Raw genomic sequence first — 22,169 nt, 5'->3', positions numbered from 1 at the left:
GTTTCCATAGATGTAAAATTGTTTATTCTTAGAGCTAGTCTTGCTTTTTGATTGATTGGTTTGGCTTTGGCCCCAGTTATACCAATAACATTTACTCCTGTTGCTGGAAGTTTGTTTCAATAGCTGAAATAAAGATTCAGAAACAATAGAGATTTTGCCTTCTGAATGTAAATGTATCTTGATTTCACAATTATTCTCTAATTGTTTAACAGTGGTTTGATCTTTCTGTTCCTCCTACAGCAACCATTTCTTCACAGGTAGGTTTTTGGCATATGTGACTAATTTTTCTATTTACGGGTCTGATCTTACATTGACACGTCCTGGATTCTAGATCTTTGAGCAGGATGCTGTCCATTTTCCACTACTAATGGGGCTTGTGATGGTGTATATTGTTTTAATATTGTATTTTTATCATTCCTTTCAGTATTACTAAGTGTGTGTGTGTATTTGCATTTCTCATCCTGTTATTCTGTTTTTTTTTAATTATTTTTTTTATTTTTTATTTTTTTTATCCTATGTGTATTTTCTTACTTGACAGAAGTTTACTTCATTCATTTTCTGAAATTTCAGATTGTGTGTACTATTGTTGTGATTGATCTCTTCTTGATTTTGGTTTCCTGTGGTTTTTTTTTTTTTTTTTTTTTTTTTTTTTTTTTTTTTTTTTTTTGCATGGTATTTCTACAAAAGAGAGTAATTCATTTACTGTTTATCAGTCTCTATATAAAATTTCTTTGGGTGCATAATAAGTAAACACCTAACAAGTACCTCAGCTCAGCATATTTCCTTGAGTGAGTTGTCAAAATACTTATATTGCACAAGGTGACATTTTATATACTTTTTAAAACTGCCCCATGAACTTTTACAATATTTTGGGTCTAGTAATTCTAACTTTAGTTTTTCCTGTGTAGCTTCTGCCCAATATTTTCATTTAAATTTTTCCCCAAGACATAAACTCTTCCAAGTGAGTGTTTCTTCAGTCTGCTGCATTCCCTTCTAGGTAACTCAAAGCAAAATCAACCTTATCAGAACATTCCCACTTTTGTGGTAATGACCTAGGAAATACCCTCAAGAGGTAATGTAATTTGACAGATAGCACAAAACTACTCACCAAGTGGCGGCAGGAGAACAGATGCATAAAAGAAGGTTATAATTATGCAAACTTACATAAAGCTATTTAAATTTGCAAGCTTTCAGAACCAATGGCTCCTTCTTCCAGCAGAAGGGTTGAAGGGGAAGGAAGAGGTATGAAGGTAAAGGACTGGAGAGGTTTAAGATAAGGGGTAGATTTCAGAAAAGTCATCCAGAACCTCGGTTCAGGGGAGACTTACCAGACGGGATGAGAAGGAAAGATTACTCAAGATGTAAGTAGAATGTACATTGCCATCAGGTTTAAATTTTGAAAAATGTTTATACAAACTCGTGCTACTTCCTAACTGCAGTTCTTCCAACTAGGTATTAGTGTCATGGGATTTTCCCCCCAAATTGATTGTCTGTAAGTTCTTTTCTCATTTTTGCTAATCCATCCCATAATCATTTGAATTCCCAATTTTGTTGAGTAGCCTCATCCCCAGAAACTTTGATACTACTCAAGTTCTCTATCTGTTCAGGAAATATTTGGCCTACTGAATCTTGTACTTTTTCCTCCAAATTGGTAAGTGTATCCTTTGAGGAGACCGTATCATTGTTTTCATCTCTGTATTAAATAATAAGATATGGCCTTGAGCCTCTGAGAGTTAACCGTTTACATATTTGCATTCCTTCTCTGTGAAATCATGATCTACATTAGTGAGTAATTCTTTAATGTGTTCATGCCCTCAGGGACTCAGCATTCATTTGCTTGGTATGGGCTTGGTGAATGGAAGGTTCCTGAGTTGAGGATTGGTAAGTGCTGCCAGGGAATGGGGATCTTGGCTTGACCTCCCAGATCATGAGAAAGGAAAAAAACTTCTATGAAGAAACGCTTCAATCTCAGTGTGTGTTGCTGCTGACAGGATGCGTGGCTGCCGAAGTGGAACAGTCGTTAGCGGGCAAAATTTGGGGAACCTGCCACTTCTAGGTTGTATAAGGCTTACCTGTGTGTGTGGGGCTCTGTTTAGGTGGACTTTTGGTTCCCTAGCTGCTCATGGAACTGAGATGGATCTTTTGAAGTTTTCTCTTCCACTTCCCAGTGGAATCAATGAGCCGCTAATAGGTAACAACACCCAATCAAATAAGAGGACTCAGGTAACCAATCCTCCTGATTCAGTAGTTTTAACAGAACACATACTGTTTCTCAGAATGTTTTTCTAATAGTTAAAAGAAAAGAGAGCCGTGTTGAAAAAAATCACTATTTTATATACAAAAAGGATTGGAGGACATTGCTGGATCATTAAAATCTGTCAAGCACTTGCAAAATGGGACACTGTTGGTTGAAACGTCCAGTTACCAACAAGTGAAGAACCTTTGGAAATCTCTATGTCTTGGGGAGTATGCAATTGAAACTGAACTGCACAACACCTTGAACTAGGGCAAAGATGTTGTGACATGCAGAGGTCTGGTTGACGTTCTCCAACATGAATTGAAACCTGAATGGTCCTGGGAAGGCATTGTTGATGTGCAGAAGTTTACAAAAAGAGTGGATGGCAATCTAAAGAGGTCAGGCTCATTTATACTGACTTTCAGCAGCATGAAGCTTCCAGAACACATTAAGGCTGGCTTCATTCGCCCTAGTGTATGGCCTTATTTCCCAAACCTCATGCAATGTTTCAAGCTGCACTTTGGGCCCAGTATTGTTAGATGTAAGGGAGAAGCCACTTGTGGCAAATGTGAGAAAGCCACCCATGAAGGAGTTGGATGTTCATCTCCTGTGAAGTGCGTCAACTGCTCTGGGAATTTCCCTATCTGAAGTAGGGACTGCAGTGTCTTTCTTAAGAAAGGAAGATACAACTAAACATATCTCATATGGGGAGGCCATGCAGCCCCCAACGTTTGCTACCTCCTTTGTGACTGTTATTAAATAGTCAGTCTCTAAAATTGATGCTGCTGCACAAACAGATGTTGCCAGTGTCAGCACTTGTACCTGTGCCTGCCAGTGCACTTGTTCTGCCTCAGTTATTTCAAAACCCGTACCTCCACCCAATACTGCAGACAAGGCTGTGGTTGCTGCTGCTGTGGAGCTCTCTGTCCGTCTGAAGGTTCACCCTGGTCCACCATTCAGTGCTGCTGCTACTACTGCAATCACAGTTCTGGCACCAAAGCCCACTCAGGGCAAAAAATGTGAGTCAAATCATCAATCTATAACAGAGGCAGGAAGTCAACTGTCCAATCATGTTGAACTTGTCCCCTCTGATGTATCTCTTGATTCTTCATTAGAGCAAATGGAACTTGATATCAGACTGAGGGAATAATCTTGCCCCAAAGCTCAGGCACCTCATACAGTAGGTGCCCTCTCATGTGGAAAGACACGTGGAGGAACTGAAGCTCCTAGCACAGAAATGCCCAGTATGTATCTGTTTACAGGAAATGCATTTCAAAGCATTTGATGCCCCTGTCCTATGGGGCTATACAGGATGACCTGACTGAGGAAAGGGCCGAGAGAGGTGTTACTGCATTTGTAAATCATGCTCGCCACTCCTCTGCTCTCCCTCTGACTACTGACCTGCAAGCAGTTGCAGCTGAAATTCACACGTGTCTCCAGATCACAGATTGCTCACTGTATTTACCTCCTTCTGATGTAGTCGACTATGAGACTCTCACAGATCTTGTTGAACAACTACCACGCCCATTTCTCCTCTTGGGAGACCTCAATGCTCACCAAATCTTGTGGCGCTCGGCCTCCACATGCCCCTCGGGGTTGGGTCTTGGAGAGCCTCATGACACCCCGAGAGCTGTACATCCTAAACACTGGTACTCCCATTCATTTCTATGCTGCAACTGAGTCATTATCGGCCATTGACCTCTCTCTCTACTCTCCAATCCTTGTAGACTCTGTTCAGTGGGAAGTCATTGATGACCCTCATTCCAATGACCACTTCCCACTCCACATTCACTTACTGGATGGATCACAATCTAAAGAGAAACCACCAACATGGATGGTCAACAGAGATAACTGGATGCTGTTCATCCAGCTGGCAGTGTTCAAACACCACAACAGCGTCTAAGGATGGGTAAACCACATCACATGAGTGATCCATTGTGCTGCTGACTTATCGATCCCCAAGACTTCCAGTCATGTAAGGAGGCAACATGTACCTTGGTGGATGGATGAGTGTCATTCAGCAATCCGGGACAGGCATGAGGCTCTTCAACATTTTAAATGCTGACCGACAACAGACAACCTCAGGGTCTTTCGAGTCACGAGGGCCAGTGCTCGATGCATCATTAGAGAGAGTAAGAAAAGGTCATGCCACGTGTTCCTGGACTGAATCAACCTTTCCACTTCTTCTACAAAAGTGTGGGAAGCCATCTGGAGGATTTCCGTTAAACACATTTGCCAGTAGAGCAGTACTGAAATAGGGGTGTCTCCAAACAGCACCCGGAGACATTGCTCAGCATTTTGCTAAAACTATTGCTAATGACAGCGAGGATCCTGTGTTTCATCACTACTGTGCAACTTTAGAGAGAGGAAAATCTGCGACAACTACCCTTTCTCTATGTGGGAGCTGGAGTCGGCTTTGTCTGACACTCATGACACTACACCTGGTCACGACCAAATCCAGTACTGCATGCTTTGACATTTGCCAATAGTGTCAAACAAAATCCTTCTCAAGTGCTTTAATCATATACTGAAGACAGGTAACTTCCCTAATTTGTGGAGAGAGGCAATTCTGATACCTCTCCTCAAAAGAGGAAAGGACCAAACATGTCCCAGTAGTTATTGGAGCAACACCTTAACGAGCTGTGTAGGAAAGACACTGGAGCAAATGGTAAACCATCGTCTGGTTGTCTGGTGCTCTGGTTGTTAGAGACCAGGCAATTCCTTAGCTGCCCTCAGTGTGTATTCTGGCGATTTTGGCCCACTGTTAACAACCTGACTCAGATTAAGCAGGGTTTCCTATGTTAACATCATTGTGTTGGCATATTCTTCAATATCAGTAAGGTGTATGATACTACTTGGAGACACTGTGTTCTCACACAACTGCATCAATGGGACTTTCATGGCCACCTCCCCATCTTTATATGGTCTTTCTTGTCTCGGTGGTTTTTGAGAACCTGAGTTGGTGACGCACTGTCAGATCGATTTGAGCACGAGAATGATGTCCCACAGGGCAGTGTTTTAAGTGTTACCCTCTTTGCCATAGGCATAAACAGTGTCATGTCTATAGTAAGGAGACCCAAGAGAACTCCTTATTTGTGGACGATTTTGCTGTTCTGTGTTCCTCTTCCAGTGCTGCAACAGCAAGCTGTCAGGTGCAGCATACATTGCGCAGGTTAGAGGAGTGGGTTGCAAAGACAGTTTTTTAGTTTTCAGGAGGTAAGTGTGTGTTCATTTTAATGGTTCCATCACCTTTTTAATTTGCCTGACTTGCATATGAGGGATACCATCCTATATTTTAGAGACTCAGTGAGGTTCCTGGGTCTCATTTTTGAGTCAAAATTGTCGTTGTTGCCACACCTGAGAGATATGAAAGTCAGAACCCTGAAGGCAACTGAGTCTATTAAAGTGCCTTACCCACAGGCCTTTGAGAGTGGACAGGGGACATCTCTTCCAGTTTTATGGGGCTTTCGTGCATTCGCGGCTTGACTGTGGGTGTTCAGTGTATGGATCAGTGAGGTGTTCTGATTTGAAGATCATTGATGCTGTCCACCATGAGGGAATTTGGCTAGCCACGGGTGCTTATAGGACCAGTACCACACCCAGTCTCAGTTCTGAGGCTAGGGAACTGCCACTCACCACCTGGCTTGTAAGTTCCTCATAGCTCTGACTTCGCCTGCATACTATACTGTTGCTCATCTGCCTCTGGAAAGCCTTTTCTCCAGCTGTCCATGAGCCACAGTGCCATTCGGGATCGGCTCGCAGCATGTGTTGGAATCACTCTGTGTGGAGCAAGTACAATTCCAAATCCAGTGTTTTAACCATCTGCCACACTGGTTACTGCAGAGGCCCTGCATAATTTTCGATTTAGTGCAGTACCAGAGAGATTGCATTCCTCCTTCAGTTTTTAATTCGCTACAGTTTGATATTTTACACGAGCACCACAACTATGTAGCTGTCTTTACAGATGGGTCTAAACAGCGGTACTCTGTTGGTTGCTTTTTGTTTTCCTAGATCATGTCCTCAAGATCTGAATGCCTTCAGAATTTACAGTGGCCACTGCAGAAAGTGTGATATTCTTCCAGTGTTAAATATCTTGTCTGTTTCAATTCCCTTAGTGCCCTTCACTCTCTCCAACATTTATATCCAACAGATAAAATAACTAAGAATATCTAGGATGCTCTCATCCAACTACGATGACTGGGGAAGGAGGTGTCTTTCTGCTGGGTACCAGAGCAGGGAACGAAAGGGCAGATCTAGCAGCCAAGGATGAATTTCAGTGTGCTGTTCTTCTGCATGGTATCACCTCACTGCTGAGGTAAAAAGTCATGTGCCAATGGGAAGAAGAGTGGCTGGAAGTGACTGACAACAAGCTCCACATCATACAGCCCACAACTTGGCTGTGTCCTTCCCTCCAGTGATGTCGACAGGACAACCGCCGTCTGCTTCACGTCTGCTGTGCAGCGAGCTACCTTAATTTAAGTATTATCTGTATTTTTCTTACTTGTCACTTCTTCTTCTGCGTGTTTTTGCTTTTAGGAAGCTTTAATAGTCGAGTGCTATTAAGTGTTCCATAGATCTCGTGTTTGTTTTGAATACAGTCAGAGAGAGTCCCTTTAGTCAGCCATAGTGCCAGTAGTGTCAGTGTCGTCCTAACCGCCGTCTGCTTCACGTCTGCTGTGCAGCGAGCTACCTTAATTTAAGTATTATCTGTATTTTTCTTACTTGTCACTTCTTCTTCTGCGTGTTTTTGCTTTTAGGAAGCTTTAATAGTAGAGTGCTATTAAGTGTTCCATAGATCTCGTGTGTGTTTCGAATACAGTCAGAGAGTCCCTTTAGTCAGCCATAGTGCTCGTAGTGCTAGTGTTTGTTTTCAATACCGTCCAGAGACAGGTAGTGCTATTTTCCTTGTTTCTACAAGAAGTGGTTAGCAATCACAGTTTAGTCAATAATCAACCGCCTTTAGTGAATTAGCAGTCTAGTTAAAAGCTGATTAACACTCTATAGTAAATTGATTTCTTAGGATGGCTAGGATGTGTGGCTGCTGTGTACGGACGCAGGAGGAGCTGGCCACTCTTCGCGAACAGCTGAGCGTGTTGATGGCCGCGGTCAGCCGTCTTCAGGCTGCTGCCTCGGAGTGTAGCGGCAGTGGGGAGTCTGGTGCGTCGCATGGTGCACCCCAGGTGTTAGATGCTTCACCCACTGTCCCTGCTGTCGAGACATCTTCGCGGGTACCGGGCGCGGTTGGGCCACCCTCTCCCCAAGGGGAGTGGCGGGTTCAGCGGCGTTCGCGGCGCACGAGGCGGAGGGTCAATGTGGAGGCTGGCCGTGTGGCATCGCCCGCTCTGCGTGTGAGTGGACATGTGGCTGCTCCTTCAGCAAAGTCCGAGCAGGCACACGGGGGGAGGGGTTTATTAGTTATTGGGAGCTCCAACGTTAGGCGGGTGATGGAGCCCCTTAGGGAAATAGCGGAAAGGTCGGGGAAGAAGGCCAGTGTTCACTCTGTCTGCTTGCCGGGGGGTCTCATCCGAGATGTGGAGGAGGCCCTACCGGCGGCGATAGAGAGCACTGGGTGCACCCGACTGCAAATTGTTGCTCATGTCGGCACCAATGACTCTTGCCGTCTGGGTTCAGAGGTCATCCTCAGTTCATACAGGCGGTTGGCAGAGTTGGTGAAGGTGGAAAGCCTCGCTCGTGGGGTGGAATCAGAGCTAACTATTTGTAGTATCGTTCCGAGAACCGATCGCGGTCCTCTGGTTTGGAGCCGAGTGGAAGGCTTAAACCAGAGGCTCAGACGATTCTGCGGAGAGCTGGGGTGCAAATTTCTCGACCTCCGCTATCGGGTGGAGAAATGTAGGGTCCCCCTGAATAGGTCAGGCGTGCACTACACGCCGGAAGCGGCTACGAGGGTAGCGGAGTACGTGTGGAGTGCACATGGGGTTTTTTTAGGTTAGAGAATTCCCTCCCTAGGCCCGACAAGACGCCTCCTGAGACGCGGCAAGGCAGGAGTAGGCAAAATGCAACAAGGAATAACAATATTAATGTGCTAATAGTAAACTGCAGAAGCGTCTATAGAAAGGTCCCAGAACTGCTCTCATTAATAAACGGTCACAACGCCCATATAGTACTAGGAACAGAAAGTTGGCTGAAACCAGACGTAAACAGTAATGAAATCCTAAACTCTGATTGGAATGTATACCGCAGAGATAGGCTGGACAGTGAAGGGGGAGGCGTGTTTATAGCGATAAGAAGTGCAATAGTATCGAAGGAAATTGACGGAGATTCGAATTGTGAAATGATTTGGGTGAAGGTCACGGTTAAAGCAGGCTCAGACATGGTAATTGGATGTCTCTATAGGCCCCCGGGCTCAGCAGCTGTTGTGGCTCAGCACCTGAAGAATAATTTTGAAAATATTTCGAGTAGATTTCCCCACCATGTTATAGTTCTGGGTGGAGATTTTAATTTGCCGGATATAGACTGGGAGACTCAGACGTTCATAACGGGTGGCAGGGACAAAGAATCCAGTGAAATATTTTTAAGTGCTTTATCTGAAAACTACCTTGAGCAGTTAAACAGAAAACCGACTCGTGGCGATAATATATTAGACCTTCTGGTGACAAACAGACCCGAACTATTTGAATCAGTTAATGCAGAACAGGGAATCAGCGATCATAGAGCGGTTACTGCATCGATGATTTCAGCCGTAAATAGAAATATTAAAAAAGGTAGGAAGATTTTTCTGTTTAGCAAAAGTGACAAAAAGCAGATTACAGAGTACCTGACGGCTCAACACAAAAGTTTTGTCTCAAGTGCAGATAGTGTTGAGGATCAGTGGACAAAGTTCAAAACCATGGTACAATATGCGTTAGATGAGTATGTGCCAAGCAAGATTGTAAGAGATGGAAAAGAGCCACCGTGGTACAACAACCGAGTTAGAAAACTGCTGCGGAAGCAAAGGGAACTTCACAGCAAACATAAACATAGCCAAAGCCTTGCAGACAAACAAAAATTACGCGAAGCGAAATGTAGTGTGAGGAGGGCTATGCGAGAGGCTTTCAATGAATTCGAAAGTAACGTTCTATGTACTGACTTGGCAGAAAATCCTAAGAAATTTTGGTCCTATGTCAAAGCGGTAGGTGGATCAAAACAAAATGTCCAGACACTTTGTGACCAAAATGGTACTGAAACAGAGGATGACAGACTAAAGGCCGAATTACTAAATGTCTTCTTCCAAAGCTGTTTCACAGAGGAAGACTGCACTGTGCTTCCTTCTCTAGATTGTCGCACAGTTGACAAAATGGTAGATATCGAAGTAGACGACAGAGGGATAGAGAAACAATTAAAATCGCTCAAAAGAGGAAAGGCCGCTGGTCCTGATGGAATACCAGTTCGATTTTACACAGAGTACGCGAAGGAACTTGCCCCCCTTCTTGCAGCGGTGTACCGTAGGTCTCTAGAAGAGCAAAGCGTTCCAAAGGATTGGAAAAGGGCACAGGTCATCCCCGTTCTCAAGAAGGGACGTCGAACAGATGTGCAGAACTATAGACCTATATCTCTAACGTAGATCAGTTGTAGAATTTTGGAACACGTATTATGTTCGAGTATAATGTCTTTTCTGGAGACTAGAAATCTACTCTGTAGGAATCAGCATGGGTTTCGAAAAAGACGATCGTGTGAAACCCAGCTCGCGCTATTCGTCCACGAGACTCAGAGGGCCTTAGACACGGGTTCACAGGTAGATGCCGTGTTTCTTGACTTCCGCAAGGCGTTTGACACAGTTCCCCATAGTCGTTTAATGAACAAAGTAAGAGCATACGGACTATCAGATCAATTGTGTGATTGGATTGAGGAGTTCCTAGATAACAGAACGCAGCACGTCATTCTCAATGGAGAGAAGTCTTCCGAAGTAAGAGTGATTTCAGGTGTGCCGCAGGGGAGTGTCATAGGACCGTTGCTATTCACAATATACATAAATGACCTGGTGGATGACATCGGAAGTTCACTGAGGCTTTTTGCAGATGATGCTGTGGTGTATCGAGAGGTTGCAACAATGGAAAATTGTACTGAAATGCAGGAGGATCTGCAGCGAATTGACGCATGGTGCACGGAATGGCAATTGAATCTCAATGTAGCGAAGTGTAATGTGATGCGAATACATAGAAAGATAGGTCCCTTATCATTTAGCTACAAAATAGCAGGTCAGCAACTGGAAGCAGTTAATTCCATAAATTATCTGGGAGTACGCATTAGGAGTGATTTAAAATGGAATGATCATATAAAGTTGATCGTCGGTAAAGCAGATGCCAGACTGAGATTCATTGGAAGAATCCTAAGGAAATGCAATCCGACAACAAAGGAAGTAGGTTACAGTACGCTTGTTCGCCCAATGCTTGAATACTGCTCAGCAGTGTGGGATCCGCACCAGGTAGGGTTGATAGAAGAGATAGAGAAGATCCAACGGAGAGCAGCGCGCTTTGTTACAGGATCATTTAGTAATTGCGAAAGCGTTACGGAGATGATAGATAAACTCCAGTGGAAGACTCTGCAGGAGAGACGCTCAGTAGCTCGGTACGGGCTTTTGTTGAAGTTTCGAGAACATACCTTCACCGAAGAGTCAAGCAGTATATTGCTCCCTCCTACGTATATCTCGCGAAGAGACCATGAGGATAAAATCAGAGAGATTAGAGCCCACACAGAAGCATACCGACAATCCTTCTTTCCACGTACAATATGAGACTGGAATAGAAGGGAGAACCGATAGAGGTACTCAGGGTACCCTCCGCCACACACCGTCAGGTGGCTTGCGGAGTACGGATGTAGATGTAGATGTAGATGCATTGGCCACAGCCCTATGATGCATGGAATCTTGCTCCGGCAAGAGGACCCTCCAGTGTGTGGTGCTTGTGGCATGCAGATCATGGTGCACCACATTTTAATGGACTGCATTTTCTTTTCTGACCAGCAGGCCATGGTAGATTTGCCAAGGGATCTGCAATCCATTTTTGGTAATGTTGAAATAAATGAATGTGGTTCAAGTTTTAAGGTTTTTTAAATTGTCCAACATTTTTAACAAGATCTTACGGAGATGTTTTAATTTATTAACATGGTGACTGGCTCATCCAGTCCAGTGGTCAGCCAGTCCAATTCCCTGTACCATTCTTTCAGCTCTTCTATGTTTTGTTTCCTCTGTGTTTTAATCTCACTCTTCCTAATTTCTCTCTTCCTAATTTGTTTTAGCACTGTGTGAGATGGAGTGACTGCACATATGAATTTGCAAAAATTTTAGTGTTATTTGTTTGTTTTGATAAATGTAACGATGCTGATATGACCCCCCCCCCCCTCTCTCTCTCTCTCTCTCTCTCTCTCTCTCTCTCTCTCTCTCTCTCTCTCTCTCTCTCTCTCTCTCTTTAATATGTTCATGTCTTTCATACCTCACCAAATCACACTGCTGTAAAGTTTCTGTGTATTTCTCCTCTTTCAATGGCGACAGTTTCTCATCTAATTTATTATGTAGCCTCATGCCAAGGCCTGATTCGGAAACTCATGTTTTTTCCCAAATTTGTTTCTTTCAGTCTTCTTCTAATCTAATTATTCTTTTCTAGATTTGTTATACTCTCTCATATTTGAAGTATTTTACTATTAAGGTTACCCTCTTGAACATTAATACCTTTATCTGTCTGTTTTCTTATTACTAGCAAGCATCCCCTCAAACTTTGCAAGTAAAATTTCCATATTCATTCCATGTCTCTCAGTAGCTACTTTTTTAGTAAATGTAAATTTAATATTACTTGTCTTTTATAGTACTTCCTGCAAAAAGTCACTTTTTTATGCTTAGCTAATATCAACAATTAATTTCTATACACCAAAATAAACAAATTTACATTAAAACTGTTTTAACCACAGTTCACTCTAAGATTAGAAATGCATGCTGGTGTGCTGACATGTTGCAGACACATTGCATTGATCAGTAATTACAGGGTGCTGGTCTAGTGTAACCGACAACTGGATCTGCATTGTGCTGTAGACTGCTTGCTGAATCAGGCAGCAGATGCAATGTCAACCAACTGTTATCCCAACATCACTCTTCTTTGCTGGACTCACCAAGACTTCTTCCTTATTATAATACCAACTGTATGTGTGTGATACATCTTTTCCTGTCATCACACAAGAAAAATTCCATAGAGTGAACTTCATTACTGCAGTCGACCATGCCTTCCTGTTTAGTTTTTATCAGAACTCTTGCTTTTCTTCCAAAATTCTTGGAATATTTGTTTGTCTTTATTATTTTATCAATTCTTTTCATGTTATTATAAGACATATGTACAGGTAGGAGTTCCAAATGACATATAACACCACAGCATGAAACAAAAGACACAGTAAGGCACCGAGCGAGGTGGCGCAGTGGTTAGCACACTGGACTCGCATTCGGGAGGACGACGGTTCAATCCCGTCTCCGGCCATCCTGGTTTAGGTTATCCGTGATTTCCCTAAATCATTTCAGGCAAATGCCGGGATGGTTCCTTTGAAAGGGCACGGCCGATTTCCTTCCCTAACCTGAGCTTGCGCTCCGTCTCTAATGACCTCGTTGTTGACGGGACGTTAAACACTAACCACCACCACATTTCCTAATCCGATGAGACCGATGACCACGCTGTCTGGTCTCCTTCCCCAAACAACCAACCAACCAACCAACACAGTAAGGCAAATTACAGTCAGCCCTCAGATAATTGTTGCTGTGAGACCAATTATGTTAAATTCAGATCTGTATCCATGTACATATTCCATAGGCCACCATTCAGTGTGTGGCATAGGATATTTTCACCACTTTCCTTTTCGACTCACAAATGAAGCATGAAAAAAGTGAGATTCTTTCATCTCTGTACAAGTCCTGATTTCTCTTATCTTAGTGGCTCTTCATGAAATGTACATTGGTGCCAGTTGAATTTTTAGCAATCAGCTGCAAATGTCAGTTCTCTAAATTTTCTCTATAGGGTTTTGCATAAAGAACGATGTCTTCTCTCCAGGGATTCATATTTGAGTTAATGAAGCGTCTCTGTATTACTCACTTGTTGATTGAATGTATTGAGTAATATATCTGGCATCATGCCTCTGAATTGTTTTGACGTCTTTCTTCAATCTGACATGATGAGTATCTCAAACACATGAGCAATATTCAAGAATGGGTCACACTAGTATTCCATATGTAGGATCATTTGTAGATGAGCTACAGTTTCCTATAATTCTCCAGCTAAACCAAAATCAACCATTCACTGTCCATAGTACTGTCCTTACATGGTTGCTCTATTTCATATCTTTTTGCAATGATACACCTAGATATTTAATTGACATGACTACTGTATCAAGCAACACACCACTAATTCTGCATTTGAATACTGTAAGCTTATTTTCCCTACTCATTTGCATTAACTTAAATTTTTCTACATTTTGAAGAAGCTTTCATTCATCACCCTGAATAGAAATTCCATCTAAGTCATCTTCTGTCCTTCTAGAGTCAGGCAACAATGATGTTTTCCCATGTATTACAACTTCATCGGCAAACAGTCACAGATTTGTGCTCACCGTATCCATAAGATCAATTATGTATATGGAGAACAAAAGTTTTCCTATCACACTTCCCCAGTGCACTACAGGTAGTCTGTCTGTGATGAACACTTGATATCCAGGGCAACCTACAGGGTTCTATTACCTAAAAAGCCTTTGAGCCACTCACATATCTGGGAACCTATTCCATATGCTCAGACCTTCATTAACAGTCTGCAGTGAAGCACTGTGTCAAACTTTCTTGAAATCCATTGGTATGGACACTGTCTGTAGCTCTTCATCCACAGTTCACAGAATAAGGTGCAAGAAAACAGCAAACTAACTTTCGCATGAGTGATACTTTTTTAAGCTGTGCTGGTTTCTGGACAGAAGCTTGCTGTTGAGGGAAATTTGTTACATTTGAACTTAGAATATGCTCAAGAATTTTTCAGCAAACCAATGTTAAGCATATTGGTCTATAATTATGTGGGTCCATTTTTTTGCCATGCTTATAAACAGGAGTCACCTGTACTTCTTCCAGTCACTTGGAACTTTGCACTGGATGAGATATATGCAATAAATGCAAGCTAAATATGAGACCAGTATTGAAGAAACTCTCTGTAAAACCAATTTGTAAATCTATGTTGACCTGGTGACTTATTTGTTTTCATTTGTTTTCAACTCTTTTAGTTACTTCTCAGTGCCAGGGATGCCTTTTTTTCTGTCCTTCATGTGGGAGTCTGAGTGATGCTCAAATAATGGTATGACTGTGTGATTATCCTGCATCTACAACTTTTTTAAAATAGGAAATTTGAAGCTGTACCTTTCCTTTTGCTGTTTTTTATTGCCAATCTAGACTAGTCAACAAGTGACTGGATAGAAGTCTTTGACCCACTTAATGCATAGCACCAGAATTTCTTGGCTTTTTGGCAAGATCTTTTGCTAAGGTATAATTATCTAAGTTGTATGTTTGTTTTTATAGACAACTGAATTTGTACTAACTTTTGCCTCTCAGCATTTCCATGTTCTTTTCCATCCTTAATCCACTTACTTGGCACATACTACTCCTAAGAATCATTCAAAAGTTCAGTTCAACAGTTCTCGCTAACAATAGCTGAAAACATTGATCCAGAAAGCCAACCTACAAAGGCAGATCCATTAGATTTTCTTAGACAGGCACTGTATACTCAATAAGAGGACATCAGTTTTGCAAAGTTATATGCTACAGGGTTCACATCTACCATTAGATCACTAAATGGCAGTCACTTCTCTGGTTATGATAGTATTTCAATCAGACTCTTAAAAACTTCTACCGACTTAATTGTATCACACACAAGTTATCTTTTTAATCAGGTGATGACTGAAAGTGTATTTTATTGAAGATTGAAGTATGTGATTGTAACACCCATTTATGAAAGTGTAGGTGAGCAAATTACCTCTAAATGTATGCCCATTTGCCATGTTCTAATAACTTTTTAAGAATGTAGCTTATAACAGTATATTCCTGTGTGCCATCTGCCATGATATAGCAATTACAGTTACTGACTGCTGATCTGACAATCACGTGTTAAATTCCAGGTGGTCGTTATTGGAATTTTCTCAAAAATTCTATGAATGTACAAATAGAAGCACTCTGCAGAGACAGACAGTTCATTTATTGATGATCCTGCTTTCATGACTGATTTTCCACTCTGGGTTCTATGTAACACAGTTTGATGGAGGTGCCAGGTCTATCATATTAACATCACCATGGCCCCAATAAGGTTATGCAAAATACATCACCTTCACAGGCTTGAACCTGAGCACATATACTACCTTCCTCCTATTGTCTGAGTTGTCAAGGTACCAATGGAGAGAAAGCATTAGTGAGTCAGCTGCACATCAGGCATTCAGCAGTGTTTCTGGAGAGTCTCAATAGGATCTGATTTACGGACTAAACGGACTTCTCCTCGATATGTACAACAGGTACAATACATGTTAACAAATTTTACTGTTGGTTGTGCAGTAAGGCCAAACAGTAGTTTGATTACAAAGAAAATTTCAAGAGCTGTTAAAAATAACAGGCAAAAATTAAGAAAACATTTGGTGACAACCAGCACCAAGTCCACATAGCTGAAGGACAGTTCAAGAATCCAGCCAGTGACAGGTACAGTTGACAGTCTTATATGCAGTGTTTTGTTGCTACATCACACAGTTAACTCAAATGCCATAGAAGCCAATGAAGTTTTAAATCTAATGAAGGGCTTGGTGGTGAATATTTATCAAGAGCTCCATTTGAAGAATGTCACAACAACAGACGTCTTCATCATATCATGACATTACAGTGAGGGAATGCACCAGAAAAGGGTATACCAAAAGATGTCCGAAAGACTTCCAAATGTTGTGGCAATGACATTTGTGGACAACTACCAGGACCTTGCAATGTTGATGGCATTGAGGAATGAGTCATGCTGTAAATGTCAAATAACATACAAGGTTACTGGTGAGGCAGATAAACAGGGTCCCTCTCCAATTCAATTGCAGCATAGAGAAATGGACATTCGTAGAATGGAGGACAACACACTGGCATGTTTCAATTGTGGATGCCCTGGGAACATCTTATAGGGTATGCTCAAAAAATTCCAAAACTTGTCCACAAAATCTTTCTGCACTTACCTTTTACTTATTGTGCATGGTCTCCTTCGAAATACTCTCCTCCACAATTGATACACTGCTCCCAATGCTGTTTCCACTTCCGAAAGCAGTCTTGGTGCACCTCTTGCTGGATCCTGCAAAGTGCTGTCTGTGAATTTTCTTTTATTTCATTTATCATTGCAAAGCTTTGTCCTTTCAACAGGTTTTCAAATATTGGAAATAAAAAAAAAATGGCCACAGCGGCCAGGTGTGAAGAGAATAGAGGCTGAGGCAGCAGAGTGATTTTGCTTTTGTGCTATAGTCATTCACCAAAAGGGATAAATGTGTAGGTTTGTTATCATGATGCAAGAGCCATGAATTGTCTCACCACATTTCAGGCCATTTCCTTCTCACATTTTCTCTCAGGTAATTATCAATGAAATTTGCCAACAGCCATGTAACTGAGATGTCATTTTATGTTACTTTGAATACCAGTTTCAGCATTCCACTATTTTATCTTCAGGCTCCATATGCATCTCTCAAAGATAACCAATATTGTCATACGGTACCATATATTCAATTGTATCTCAAGTGCTTCATTTGAACACTTGATTGCCATCAAGTCTTTGAATGAAGCACTTGAAATACAGTTGAATTCACAACATCCAGGAATATATGGCACTGTATGACAATATCGTTTATTTTTGAGAGATGCCTATGGGGCTTGAAGATGGTATAGTCAAAATAAAATGAAATAACATCTCAATTACATGGCTCTTGGCGAATTTCATTGATAATTACTTGATCGGCTGATGTCCCATGTCCATGATGTATCAGCAGAAATTTCCTCACAGGCACTGCAAAACATCTCAATAGTACCATCAACTAACAATTTGTCCCTGTGGCCTGAATTCATGATGAACTAATTCTTCAAAGTCAAAGAAAACTGTCAGCATGGCTTTGACATTTGGCCTGACCTGATGAGCTTTCTTTGGTCTTGGAGAACCTTTCTTGACACTTGTGAAGATTGAATCTTGCTGTCAACATCATAACTGTAGATCAGTGTCTCATCACCAGTTATGATTCTCTTGAGAAACATTTCATTCTCATTTACTTGATCCAAAAGCTCTTCAGTTTGTAAAGTGAAGCTCATTCTGGTCTTGAGTCATGAGATGTGGAATAAACTTGGTGGCAACACAATGCATTCAACACAGGCATTCATGACATGATCCAAATGAGATGTTACATTCTTCTGCAATCTCTTGAACAGTCATTCTTCCATTGGCATGCACAGTTTTGTTGACATTCCAGATCTGAGCATCATTGGTAGACATCGAAGGGCATCCTTAAGAAGGGTCCTCTTTAACTTTCGTCTGGTCATTTTTAAACCCTGTGAACCATTTGTAACACTGAGTACTACATAACCACTCATCACCGTAGGCTTCCTGCATCATTTGGTGTGTCTCTCTAAAGATTTTCTTGAATTTCATGTAAAATTTAATGCAGATGCTTTGCTCCTCTCCACCTTATCATAGGCACCTTCAGTGCTGGGCAGGAGGGTTTTGTGTGCTCTGATGAAGATGAGAGCTGTACCTGCAGTAGCGTAGCTACTGGCAGGGTCACCGAAGCCAGATTGGTCTTGACAGAGGAGACAGATGAAGTGTGTCTTGCAATATATGGCAGGGGGGGGGGGGGGGGGCTCTATAGGTGTAGAGAAGCCAACCCTCCTAGAGGAGTGAACCCTAAAAAAAATCCAAGTCTTCCAAGATCAGGGTTGGGCATAAGACTAACCACCTCACCCCAGAAAAAAGAGCCTGTTGAGGAACCAAAGGACAAAGAAAGATGGATGGATGTAATGGATAAATGGCCTTGGCTTCAGAATCCTGGAGGACTACAGAACCTGAAAAAGGAAATGAGGAAATGTAATGTGACAATGGTGGCAGTACAAGAAGTGAAATGGAAAGGGAGTGGAATATTAGCATCTGGGACACACACACTGTTTTAGAGCTGTGGAAGCAGAGGATATGGGAGCACAGGTTTCCTGGTTGATAATGCTCAAAAGGATGTCACATTGAACTTTAAGCCTGTTAGTGAAAGAAGCTGCATACTATGAATGAAAGCCCGCTTCTTCAATATATCCTTCGTATGTACATATGCACCAACAGAAGATGCAGAGTCAGTGGAAAGAGATGTATTTTATGGGCAAGTGGAGCATGAAGTAGCAAGGGTGGCAAAGCATGATGTTAAGGTGGTTATGGGGGACTTCAATGCTCAAGAAGGAAAAGAAATTGCATTCAGGAAAACAGCTGGTAAGGAGAGTCTGCATGAAGTTTCTAATGATAATGGTATCAGACTAATTGATTTTGCCATGAGCAATAATATGTAATAATTCCAATCCCAAAGAAAGCAGGTGTTGACAGATGTGAAAATTACCAAACTATCAGTTTGATAAGTCACAGCTGCAAAATACAAATACGAATTCTTTACAGGTGAATGGAAAAACTGGTAGAAGTGGACCTCGGGGAAGATCAGTTTGGACTCTGTAGAAATGTTGGAACATGTGAGGCAATACTGACTTTACCACTTATCTTAGAAGAAAGATTAAGGAAAGGCAAACCTATGTTTGTAGCATTTGTAGACTTAGAGAAAGCTGTTGATAATGTTGACTGGAATACTCTCTTTCAAATTCTAAAGGTGGCAGAGGTAAAAGACAAGGAGCGAAAGGCTTTTTACGATTTTTAGAGAAACCAGATGGCAGTTATAAGAGTCGAGGGGCATGAATGGGAAGCAGTGGCTGGGAAGAGGGTGAGACAGGGTTGTAGCCTCTCCCCGATGTTATTCAATCTGTATATTGAGCAAGCAGTAAAGGAAACAAAAGAAAAATTCGGAGTAGGTATTAAAATTCATGGAGAAGAAATAAAAACTTTGAGGTTCGCCGATGACATTGTAATTCTGTCAGAGACAGCAAAGAGCCTGGAAGGGCAGCTGAACGAAATGGACAGTGTCTTGAAAGGAGGATATAAAATGCACATCAACAAAAGCAAAACGAGGATAATGGAATGTAGTTGAATTAAATCGGGTGATGCTGAGGGAATTAGATTAGGAAATGAGACACTTAAAGTAGTGGATGAGTTTTGCTATTTGGGGAGCAAAGTAACTGATGATGGTTTAAGTAGAGGGGATATAAAATGTAGACTGGCAATGTTAAGGAAAGTGTTTCTGAAGAAGAGAAATTTGTTAACATAGAGAATAGATTTAAGTGTCAGGAAGTTGTTTCTGAAAGTATTTAGTATTTGTGTGGAGTGTAGCCATGTATGGAAGTGAAATGTCGGCAATAAATAGTTTAGACAAGAAGAGAATAGAAGTTTTCGAAATGTAGTGCTACAGAAGAATGATGTTGAAGATTAGATGGATAGATCACATGACTAATGAAGAGATATTGAATAGAATTGGGGAGAAAAGAAATTTGTGTCACAACTCGACTAGAAGAAGGGATCGGCTGATAGGACATATTCTGAGGCACCAAGGGATCACCAATTTAGTATTGGAGGGCAGTGTAGAGGGTAAAAATGGTAGAGGGAGACCAAGAGATGGATACACTAAACAGATTCAGAAGGATGTAGGTTGCAGTAGGTACTGGGAGATGAAGGAGCTTGCACAGCATAGAGTAGCATGGAGAGCTGCATCAAACCAGTCTCTGGACTGCAGACCACAACAACAACATGAGCAATAACATGATTATTAAAAGCACATGGATGTAAAGAAAGAATATAAGGAAAGTTACATGAAGTACCCCAGATAGGATCACAAAAACATCAGTTTGATCACATTCTCATAGATAGGTGACATGCTTCCGATATATTAGAGGTGGATAGCTGTCATGGTGCAGATGGAGATAGTGATCATTATTTAGTAAGAATCAAATACAGAGGATAGCCAATTATAGACAGACCAAGAAAGCAATCGTGCCAAGGTTTAATGATACCAAGTTAAGAAATGATGAAAATACAGTACAACAGTATAAAACTATCTTGACAAATAGATGCAGTGAAGCCAAAGAGCATGCAGAAGAGGACATTGAAGAAAGATGGGAAATGGTTAAAGGAATGATACATAAGACAGCTGAAACTGTACTGGGCAGAAAGAAGCAGTTGAGAGCCCAGAGCTGGTTTGATGAAGACTGTAGGAGGAAGATAGAAGAAAGAAATGAATAAAGAAAAATAATGTTGCAGATGAGAACTAGAGGGACTGTAGAAGAATACCAGGAGAAGAGAAGGAGAGCATAAAAGGAATGTAGGAGGAAAAAGAGAAAATTTGAAAAGTCTTGGATTGATGAGTTAGAGGAGAAAAATACTGCTCAAGAAACAAGGAAATTCTATATGGGGATTAAAGATATGAGGGAAGGATTCCAGCCCAGAGCAGTTTCTGTAAAGATAAGGAGGGAAATCTGGTTGGAGGAAAAGATCAGATTTTAGACAGATGGGTGGAGTATTTTAACAAGCTACTGAATACAGAATCGGAAAATGAAGGTGGGTTTGATGCCAGTATGGCAGAAGAGGAGGTTAAGAACATACAAAAAGAGTATCTACGAGACTACCAGTGTGGTTTCAGAACTACAGAGATGAAGAGCACCAGGGATTAGTAGTGGAACCCACACTAGAAGAAGTTAAAGTTAGTATCGAGGCTCTTTAAAACAATAAAGCTCCATGAGATGAAAATATTACAATAGAAATCATAAGATATGGTGAAGAAAAACTAGTAATGGTTTTGCATGAGTATTTGCATAGTGGAAATATGGCAGAAAGAAAATATGCTGAAACAGTGGAGTACAACAATACTCTGCCCTATACATAATAAACATGACAAAGCTGGCTGTGGGAATTATAGAGGAATTGCACTGCTCTGTATAGTACATAAAGTATTAGAAAAAATCATGGCTGGGCAGTTAAGAACATACAAAAAGAGTATCTAGGAGACCACCAGTGTGATTTCAGAACTAATAGATCCACTACAGTTCAGATTTTCACTATCAGACAGATCCTCAAAAAATATAATGAGTATAACATCATTGTCCACCAGCTACTCATTGATTTCAAACACACTTATGATAGTATCGAAAGGGATGAACTTTGGAAGGCAATGCAATAGGCAGGGCCCCCTATTAAACTGATAAGGTTGGTTCAAATGACTCTGAGAAGAACAGTGTGCAAAGTAAATAATGAGGGCACTTTATCAAAGGCATCTGAAGTTAATCAAGGACTGCGGCAGTGTGATGTGCTCTCGACTATTATGTTTAATGTTGCCTTGGAGAGTGTAATGCGAAAGACACAAAGCAGCAACACTGGGGGAACACTGTTTAATAGAATGACTCAGGAGCTTGCATATCCAGGTGATACTGATTTGTTATCCAGGAGGAAACAGGACCTGGAAGAAAAGCTTGAAAAAATAGAAAGATATGGTGTGGAGATGGGGCTGACCATTAATCAGTCAAAGAGCAAGTATATGTTAACATCTAGGAAAAAAGCATGACTTTGAATGGAAAAGAATATGAATGCTGTGAGAGCTTTAAATATCTTGGGTCACTGGTAACTCAGAATAATGATATGAGAGAAGAAATAGATGCAAGGATTGCAGCTGGTAACAAGAGTTACTTTGCACTGATTGAAGTGTTTAAAGCAAGTGCCTTAGTAGGAATCTGAAGCTGGCTGTGTATTGCACTGTAGTTAGACTTGTGGTGATGTATGGTTCAGAGACCTGTACTATGACACAAAATGATAAGGAG

Source organism: Schistocerca gregaria, chromosome 7, assembly GCF_023897955.1.
Source record: "Schistocerca gregaria isolate iqSchGreg1 chromosome 7, iqSchGreg1.2, whole genome shotgun sequence".
NCBI lineage: Eukaryota > Metazoa > Arthropoda > Insecta > Orthoptera > Acrididae > Schistocerca > Schistocerca gregaria.
Note: the sequence above shows the minus strand (reverse complement) of the source record.